This window comes from Vulpes vulpes, chromosome 2, assembly GCF_048418805.1.
Source record: "Vulpes vulpes isolate BD-2025 chromosome 2, VulVul3, whole genome shotgun sequence".
Taxonomy (NCBI): Eukaryota; Metazoa; Chordata; class Mammalia; order Carnivora; family Canidae; genus Vulpes; species Vulpes vulpes.
Genome location: NC_132781.1, coordinates 67,905,806 through 67,916,380, shown reverse-complemented (window position 1 = coordinate 67,916,380; position 10,575 = coordinate 67,905,806).

Here is a 10,575-nt window from a genome sequence, read left to right as displayed (position 1 = left end):
GTAAGTAGGTCCAACTCCCTACGGCTGGCTCCTTTTTTTTTTTTTTTTTTTTTTTTTTTTTTTGCTAATGATGGAGTGTCCTAGAAGGCTCCTCAGCCACTTCTCTTAGGTCTGTCCCAACTGTTCTTAGAATATCTTTACTGCTAAGACTCAAGATTGTCTCCTGCTTAGAACTTATAATTACAACATGGAAAATGCACAATGCTAGCTGATTGGGTTATACAAAAAGTTTGTTTATCTCTTTTTTTTTTTTTTGTAGCTTATATTCTAATTGGAAAAAATTATCTAAAACTAATTTTGAAGGAATTCTAAAATGTCAACTTTGTACATCATTTATGCTTTCCTTTTTACCAGGAAAGATGGTTTTCTTTTGACCTGATGCTGGGTTTAGCTTTGAAATTCCTTTAGTTAAAAATGCTTGCTGTAGCTAATAGTGTCACTCCATAGTGATTAAGACTGACACAAGCTTCTGTTTTGGGTACAGGCTTGTTTTCAGATGCTCCCAAGTTCTAATGACAGTTCTCCTGTAGATTCTTAATTTGGCTTCAGACCAGTCTCCCTTCCTGTACTGAGCTCTGCCTACAAAACTGGGCTAAGGGCCTTCTGAGAATTATTTACATTTCATTCAGGGCTTAGAAACAGTATTGAAGAATAACACATTCAACAATACCATCTCTTTGTTATGTAAAATGGTAGTTTTTTTGGAGCTAAAACAAACATAGCCAAGCTTAACCAGGGAAAGCATCCCTTACCAATTTTACCTATAATGCCTTTGATACTTTATGCTAAGCAAATTCATATAGCTAAGCACAGTCAGACAGCTAGTAGCTAGAAGGGAAATAATCCCTGCCTTTTATATGGAATGAGACTATCATCCTTTCCAGAGAAATCATTCCTATTAAGTGGACAATTTGTCTCTTTAGAACAATGTGTAATTTTTTCTATTATTTGACATGAAAGAACGTTAAGGGTGATATTTTCTCTGTGAGAAATAGTACCCAAATGAAATTATACAGTGTTGGCAATTAACCCTATGTGCCTATATAATGCTTAAAGAGCCTTTGATACAGTAAAGATATATAATTCATATTTTTCCCAAGAATGGCCCAGAATAAACAATACTGAAGGACAAAGTTGGAGGACAGATTATATCTGACTTCAAAACTTACTATAAAGCTGCAGTAATCAAGACAGTGTGGTATTGGTGAAAGAACAAACAAATAAATCAATGGAACAGAATAGGGAGCTCAGAAATAGACTCACATGAATGAAGTCAACGAATCTTTGACAAATAAGCAAAGACAATATGTGGAATAAAGATAATTTTTTTCAATAAATGATGCCTGGGGGATCCCTGGGTGGCGCAGCGGTTTGGCGCCTGCCTTTGGCCCAGGGCGCGATCCTGGAGACCCGGGATCGAATCCCACGTCGGGCTCCCGGTGCATGGAGCCTGCTTCTCCCTCTGCCTGTGTCTCTGCCTCTCTCTCTCTCTCTCTCTCTCTCTCTGTGTGACTATCATAAATAAATAAAAATTAAAAAAAAATGATGCCTGGAACAAGTGGACAACCACAAGCAAACAAATTAATCTAGACATACATTTCCATTCTTCACTAAAATGACTTAAATCACAAACCTAAATGTAAAATGCAAAAGTAAAAAACCCCTAGAAGATGAACATTGGAGGGACGCCTGGGTGGCTCAGTGGTTGAGCATCTGCCTTCAGCTCAGGGAATCATCCCAGGGTCTGGGGATCCAGTCTCACATTGGGATCCCTGAGGGGAGCCTGCTTCTCCCTCTGCGTGTGTCTCTGCCTCTCTTTCTGTGTCTCTCATGAATAAATAAATAAAATCTTTAAAAAAAAGGATTAACATTGGAGAAAACCTGGATGAAACTGGGTATGGCAATGACTTTTTAGATACAACACCAAAGGCACAATTCATTAAAAAAATTTGATAAGGTAAAATTCATTAAAATTAAAAATTTCTACTTTGTGAAAGACAATGTCAAATGAATGAGAAGAAAAGCCACAGACTGAGAACAAATATTTCCAAAAGACAAATCTGATAAAGAACCATTACCCCAAATATGCAAAAATCTCCCTCTAAAACTGAACAATAATAAACAACCTGACTAAAAAATGAGCCAAAGATCTTAACAGGCACCTCATCAAAGAAAACAAATAATATGAAAAGATGTATCATATGTCATCAAGGAAATGAAAAGTAAAAGAATGTCATACTACTACACAGCCATTAAAATAGCCAAACTTCAAAACACCGACAAGACCAAGTGCTGAAGAGGATTTGGAACAACTAGAATTCTCATTCATTGCCACTAAGAATGGAAAATGGTATAGCCACTTTGTAAGACACTTTGGTGGTTTATTACAAAATTAAATACACCCTTATCAGACAATCCAGCAATCACATTCTTTGGTATTTGGTTAAAAGAGTTGAAAACCTATGTCCACACAGAAATCTGGACATGAGTGTTTATGGCAGCTTTATTCATAATTGCCAAAACTTGTAAGCAATCAAGATGTTCTTTAGTAGGTATATAGATAAATAAACTGGTATATTCAGATAGTGGATTATTTTTCAGTACTAAAAGAATTGGGCTATCAAACCCTGAAAAGCCATGAAGGAAACTTAACTCCATATTCCTAAGTGAAGTAAGCCAATCTCAAAAGGCTGCAATATTATGATTCCAACTCTATGATATTTTGGAAAGAGCAAAACTAAAGAAAGAGTAAAAAGATCAATGAGTTGTCAGGGGTTGGGGACAGGGTTTCAGAAGGGATGTATAAGTAGAACACAGAAAGTTACTAGGGCTGTGAAAATATTCTCTATGATACTATAATGATGGATAGTTATCACTACACATTTATCCCAAACCATAGAATACATAACACCAGCAGTGAACCCTAATGTAAACTATGGACTTTGAGTGATTATAATATATTAGTGTAGGTTCCTCAACTATAACAAATGTACCACTCTGATGGGGGATGTTGATACGGGGAAAGGCTATGTGTGCATTGTTAGGGGAAAAGGCTATATGGGGTATCTCTGTCCCTCTTCTCAATTTTACTGGGAAGCTGGAAAATTATTCTAAAAAATAAAGTCTTCAGGACGCCTGGGTGGCTCAGTGGTTTTGTGCCTGTCTTCAGCCCAGGGCGTGATCCTGGAGTCCTGGGATCAAGTCTCATGTCAGGCTTCCTGCATGGAACCTGCTTCTCTCTCTCTGCCTCTCTCTCTGTATCTCTCATTAATAAATAAATAAAATCTTTTAAAAATATGAAGTATTCTAAAGAGTGAAAAGAATTCAGATTTCAATAATAAAACTTACCAACAATATACTATTTTGTATATTTTGGATAATGGTTCTTTATCAGATTTATCTTTCTTCAACTAGCTAGCAATCACTTAAGAAACAGAAAAAAAATATACAAGTAGAAAATAAGATAAAACAGTTATACACACACACACACACGCACACACAGATACAAAGTGTTATGAGAGCTAAAAATACCAGCAGTGTTTTTCAGCCAGTGGTTCCAGGGAAGAGGGTAGTTTTAAAATGATTTTAAAGGCCTGCAATAATGAGATTTTAACGGGTTGGAGAAAAAACTTCTAAATATAAAAAAATGATTTTTGTCAAAGACGGGTAAAAGAGTAAAATGCATTTAATGGAGGAGAGTTTAAATAAAGTATGTAAATGAAGTGGAGGGTCTCCTGGAAAGCCTTGCTGATGTTTCAAAGTCTGTAAAAGGCTGTATCCTTGGGGAATTGACTGGGGTTCCTGATACGAACTCAATATTGCAGATCTTGTATCCTGATGCATGTGAGAATCAAATGTCTTTCAGGATAGAGTCACACTATCCAACCTCAGAGACTGATAAATAGAAGGACAACATATTAATGATAAATAGAAAAATCACATGAATGATTAAGTCACATTCAGATGACCAGGATATTTTCTACTTACAAGCAAAAAGTTTATTGTAATGCAAATTACAGTCTGAAAATGGCTTCATTAACGTGGGCTCATAGGAGTTAGACTTGCTTTCCTAATTAGGTGCTATTAGCAGCAACTCAACAGAGTGATGGTCTTACCAGTGGGCTAATACTGAAGTCCTTGGCCAATACTTTCAGTCCTTTGGACAGTGGTTGACAGAGAGAATCAGCTTAGGGTATTTGCTCCTCTGATTTTTTTTTTCCTTTTCTTCCCCCATCTTTTCTCTGAGAGATGTGTTCTTTGTTTAGTTATGTTAGTTCTGTCAAAAGGAATATAGCCCATGGATCCTTCCTCTCCTTTCTGCTGATGTTCCTATTCATTTTATGCTACCGTTATGGTTTGTCATTTGAAACTAAATTATTTACTTTTCATCCTCTACCCTTTTCCAGGTGTCAAGAACTACATCGTACACTTACATGTTTAACACATATCTTTTTTTTTAATACATGTCTTTTAAATGCAGGTGAACTTATTAATGGTTTATTTTGAAGGTATTAGACGTTTTCAATTCAACTTCATATTTTCTGATTTTTTTCACTGTCACTTTCTAACAAATAGCTGCTGAGATTCTTTGTTCTAAGATAATGTCTAAATGCTTTAACATGACAAAAGAGAATGACAAATGTATAGGATTTATCCATTTAAGCCCATATAAGGCATTGATTCTATATGTGTTTTTAACATGTTGTACATTCTAATAGAGTGGTGGAAACTGATTTAGGGATGACATGATGGCCTTAATTGTAAAGATCTCTAGGAAGTCACACATTTCTGTTCCTTACATTTGGACAGGTAGTAAAATGATTTATTTTTATATTTAGGTTTCCCTTGTCTGTTTTTTTATTTTTATTTTTTTTGAATTATCTGTTTTTCTTCTTGGTACTTTCTTTTATTTCAAGGGCCCTAAACCATTTCTTTATAGGGAATTTCTCTCTCTAAATATTTTTAGTCCCCCCAAATCCACATACAGCCATGTAGCCCATATTTTCATTTCATAATAGTAATTATCATATGCTGAGTGCCTACTTTGTGCCAGATGTTACATAACTGTTTTATGAAACTATATTTGTTTCTTTTTTTTAATGATTTTATTCATTCATTCATTCATTCATTCATTCATTCATGAGAGACACACACAGAGAGAGAAGCAGAGACACAGGCAGGGGGAGAAGCAGGCCTGATGCAGGACTTGATTCCAGGACTCCAGGATCATGCCCTGAGCCAATGTCAAGTGCTAAACTGCTGAGCCACCCAGGGATCCCCGAAACTATATTTGGTTCAATCAAGTTGCTAGCTTGGTATTATGAACAAACATGTCAAACACAATCTTTATTCAGGAACTTAACTTTGTTATCATTCTGGCTCTTCTCCCTCATTGTATTCTCATGACTTGCTCTCTCATTTCATTTGGGTCAGAATCCTTCTGGCCACACTATTTAAATGAATTCCTCTCCTCACTTACCCTATAATCTCTGTGTCTTGCCCAGTTATATTTCCTACATTCTAAAACCTCACTATCTGATAAACACTGTATATGCATATATGGATATATACATATGTCTATCCTATCTCCTGCTCCAATAATAGAAATTCTGTGATGGCAGGTGTTTACATTGTTTTGGTCCCTACTGTTTTTACAGCATCAGACCAGGACCTGGTACATAGTAAATTACAATACATGTTTTGTTGAGTGATCAAAGGAATGACTAATCCCCTAACTATAGTTCAAGGAAATTAGCCCAGGTTACAGAAAAATTACTGTTGTCCATTAATGTGTTTTTCCCCCCCAAAATAAAATGGATTTAAATTGGTATACTTATGTATATAAAAATCTGTTACTTCACAATGTTGGGTCTGAAAACCCATTAAACTTTCATTACAAAACAATAGTAGAAATAATAACAAGAATGATCTTCGGAAGAAAAATAGTAAAGGTATTTAAGCCACTTGTTTGGACCAGGCTTAGATGAAATAATCTCTTTCTCTCTCTGTTGTCTTTTTCTCTGTCTCTCTGTTTCTGTCTCTCTCTTTATCTCTATGTCTCTTTCTCTTTCTTCCTCTCTTGATAGTTCTTCCAATTGAACGTACCTAGTATTCCTATGGGTGCCATTACATAGATTAGAAAACTAAGGACAAAAGTGAAGTTTCTCAAAGTCTATAGCTACTGAGTGGTAGCAGTTACTGAAATGTAACAACTGGATGGAAGAATTTGAGCTATGACACTATACCAAGGCATTATTTATCTTGTCTAGATTTGAAATGGTACCACCTGAGGCAAATATCTTCTGTTTATATCTTATAAGAGGAACTTACTCTTTAACTTTCTAGTTAAATGATGCAATGAGAAAGAGAGGAGAATTTGATAGATTTTCTTAGTTAAAAAATATTCATCATAGTTGAAATTATTTCTTTAAAGAACTATTTAGTTGTTTTTTTTTTAAAGAAGATACATTAGTGTTTTAGATTAAATGACCCAAAAAACCCAAATAATAGCTGCTCTATATTAAAATCAAGTCTAGCAATTTTGTAATTAAACTTCTTTGGACTGGAGCTAAAACTAATTCTGCTCATTTCAAAATTTCAAACTTCTAATTTGATGACAATTTCGCAGAAACTTTTCAATTTCTCTGAAATTATTCTGATGAAAATAAGTCTTCAATTTATTTTATTTTATTAGTTTATTTATTTTATTTTATTATTTTATTTTATTTTATTATTTTATTTATTTTATTTTATTTTATTATTTTATTTTATTATTTTTCCCCTCACAGGAAGCAGACAACTTGCTAGCAGTTCAGCTAGGGGTGAGGGGAGTCCTCCTTAGATATCTAGAATGATCCTACTTTTGTTTTTTAATAGAATGTTTAAGGAATAAAGGGATTAGGGGTTCAGGATTCTGATAGGAGGAGTTCTTTCATAAACAGTAAATGTGTTTTAGGTTCATTACTGTAGTTTTGTTCTTTCCAGCATCAATCTCATATTCTAGTGAGTTCTTAGGGTTTAGGCAATTGAAATCTAGGCTATTTGTGTTACAATGGACCTTAGTGATACTTAAGTGTCTCTTTTTCATTATATACATAAAGGAACTAGGTGACATTATATAGATAAAGGAACTAGGGTGAGTGATTTGTCCATGATCACACATCTAGCTAATGCTAATGCCTTTGATTTAAATTTTTCATCTTTATAGCAAAGAATGCAGATGTATTTCCTCTAAAGAATTTAAGCAACAATCTTATTGCCCTGTTGCAAACTTGCCTATATGCTGATGGATTTTCTATATGCGAGCATAAAATATCTTAATGATGTATCTGGTTCTTTTACTTTATGACAGATATTCTATGATGATCCAAACTATAGAAATGCCATTCTTTTGGAAGGCCTTGATTACCAACAGTGGGATTTCCTCCTAACATCTTCTATGTGTTATTCTATTATAGGATGAATATAAGGGAAGGTTCATTTTGGGGTACTGTTTTGCATATAGATTAACATTTAAAACTATTTTTATAATTAATGTACTTAGAATGTAGCTTCTTTCCTTTAGGAATTTTAGTTTTCCCTCAATATAAACTTATCATGTTGTTATTGGAGGGAAGGAGGTAAACACTTTTTTGGAAAATAAATATTTGCAGGAGGGATTAGAAGAACACCACCATTATACTTGAAAAAGGGATACCTGGGTGGCGCAGTGGTTGGGCATCTGGTTCAATTCAGGGAATGATCCCGGCAGAGATCAAGTGCTGCATTGGGGCTCCCTGCGAGGAGCCTGCTTCTCCCTCTACCTGTGTCTCTGCCTCTCCTCCATGTCTCTCGTGAATAAATAAAATTCAAAAGAAGAACTTGAAAAATAACTTAGAGGCTTTTATGAAAATATATTTGTACTATTTTCTCACTTGCATGATAGAAAAACACATTTAAAATACTGGAGAAATTGAACTTCTATTTTAAAAATATTTGTTTAAAGATTATTTCATTGATAAAATTTATAATATAAACCGTGGGTTCATATGTCTTCTTTAAGAGTTTCATGGTATTAATTTCTTTTGTTCAGGTTGAATAAACATCATATATATTTTTAGAATCTACAAAGTATAAGACAGAAAGAAAATTGGAAAAAAATATTTTTTTCTGTAACAGAGGTTTATGTTATAATGAAGAAAATAAAAACATACAAATAGGTGTCCTCAGCCAATATGGTCAACTCGATGAGATAGGTTCATATCTCTACATAATCAAAATCTTAAGACTCTGCGGGATATAGATGTTTTTTCTAAACTAATCTTACTCTCATGGGATTGGCACCCTGTCTGAAAGGAAAGAAAGAAAAGAAAGAAAGAAAGAAAGAAAGAAAGAAAGAAAGAAAGAAAGAAAGAAAAAAAAGAAAGGAAGAAAGAAAAAGAAAAAAGGAAGAAAGGAAGAAAGAAAAAGAAAGGAAAAAAGAAAGGAAGAAAGAAAAAGAAAAAAGGAAGAAAGGAAGAAAGAAAAAGAAAGGAAAAAAGAAAGGAAGAAAGAAAAAGAAAAAGAAGAAGAAGAAGAAAAAGAAAGAAAAAAAGAAAAAAAGAAAAAGAAAGAAAAAGAAAAAAAAAAGAAAGAAAAAGAAAAAGAAAAAGAAAAAAAAAAAGAAAAAGAAAAAGAAAAAGAAAAAGTTTGGCTTTCATGGGATTCCAGCAGAATCAAATAAAACTATGCTTACAAAGGTCCTGTATTCCCCAAGGTCTGTGATACTCCCATGAAATCAAGAACTACTAAGTATGAGTTCATTATTAAAAGATACAAAAAAATAGAAGAAAAAAACACGATGACAGAAAGCGTTCATAGATACAACAATACAGAGACTAGACTTTAAAAATGGACCAAGGCAGCCGGAGTGGCTCAGCGGTTTAGCTCCGCCTTCGGCCCAGGGTGTGATCCTGGAGACCCGGGATCGAGTCCCATGTCGGGCTCCCTGCACGGAGCCTGCTTCTCCCTCTGCCTGTGTCTCTGCCTCTCTGTCTCTTTGTTTCTCATAAACAAACAAACAAACAAACAAATAAATAAAATCTTTAAGAAAAAAAGGGTCTGTTACAATACAAAAGAATAAATTAAACAAAAATAAGAGGGTCTGGGGGAAAGAAAGCAGCTCTGAAAGAAAAAAATTGAATCTCTAGAAATGAAAAACATACTCATAAGAAAATGGACCAGTAAAATGGCGAAGTCTTTTACAGAAGACTTGGTACTCATAAAGATTTCCTCAGAGATAAGGGATAAGAGATCTATTAAGACAAGTTTTAATATCCATTTTATAGGAATTCCAGAAACAAGGAATGAATGGAGAAGAGGCACACATGAAAAATATAATGGCTTAAATCATTTTATAATAGAGAAAAGACATGAGTTCTCAGATTGAAAAATCACTTCTAATCCTAATCAGGGGAAATAAACCCAAACATGCAGCCAAATACATAGTAATAAATTTTCAGAATATCAAAGTTAAATATATATTTTTAATAATGAGGAAACACAGAGTCCAAAAAATGGAAAGACTCTGACTGCTTGTAGGCTTATCATGAACAACAGAGACCCGAAGATATAGTGAATCAACCCAGAATTCTATAATAAACTAAGCTTTCATTGAAAGAAAGAGTGAATTTTCATCTTTTTAAAAACTAATAGAATTTATTACTCTTAGATTTTTTTCCTAAATAGACCACTGAAGGGTGTCTGCCAGCAAGAAACAAATCAAAGACAAAAAAGAAAGATTGGTACACACAAACAAGGGTAAACAAGTAAAATATTTATCAAAACTAATTTAACTATGATCTTTAGTAATAATACTATGATTGTAAATATTATAGAAAAAACAAATAGCTCTAAATTAATAACCATAATGCCCTGCAGAATACAGACATGTCTGCAGTATTGTTTTTGTTCAGGATAGGAACAGAAAAATTAGCTAATTTTGAATATTACTAGGTGAAGTAATCATGCTAAGATATTTATATGCAGTCAAATAAATAAAGCAAAATGCATGTAACTTTGAAACCAGTTAAGGACACACACACACACACACACACACACGCATACACAGAGAAAAGGAAAATAGATTTAATCAAATAAAGGGTGAGAATTCTGAAAATTAATGCAAAAGAAACTTTTGGTAAGTAGAGGCTACAAAGTAAAATTAAAGTAAAAAAGTGTATCCTTTGGGCACCTTGTGTGGCTGTCAGTTAAGCGTCTACCTTGAGCTCAGGCCATGATCCCAGTGTCCTGGGATCCTGCGCTCTGCTTAACAGAGAGTCTGCTTCTCCCTCTCGCTCTATGCTTCCCCCGGCTCATGCTCATGCTCTCTCTCTCTCTCAAATAAATAAAATCTTTAAAAAAATTTATTTATTTATTCATGAGAGACACAGAGAGAGAGGCAGAGACATAGGCAGAGGGAGGGAGAAGCAGGCTCCATGCAGGGAGCTCGATGCAGGACTTGATCTCAGGACTCCAGGATCATGCCCTGGGCCAAAGGTAGGTGCGCAACCACTGAGCCACCCAAGAGTCCGAATAAATACAATAATTATAAATAAA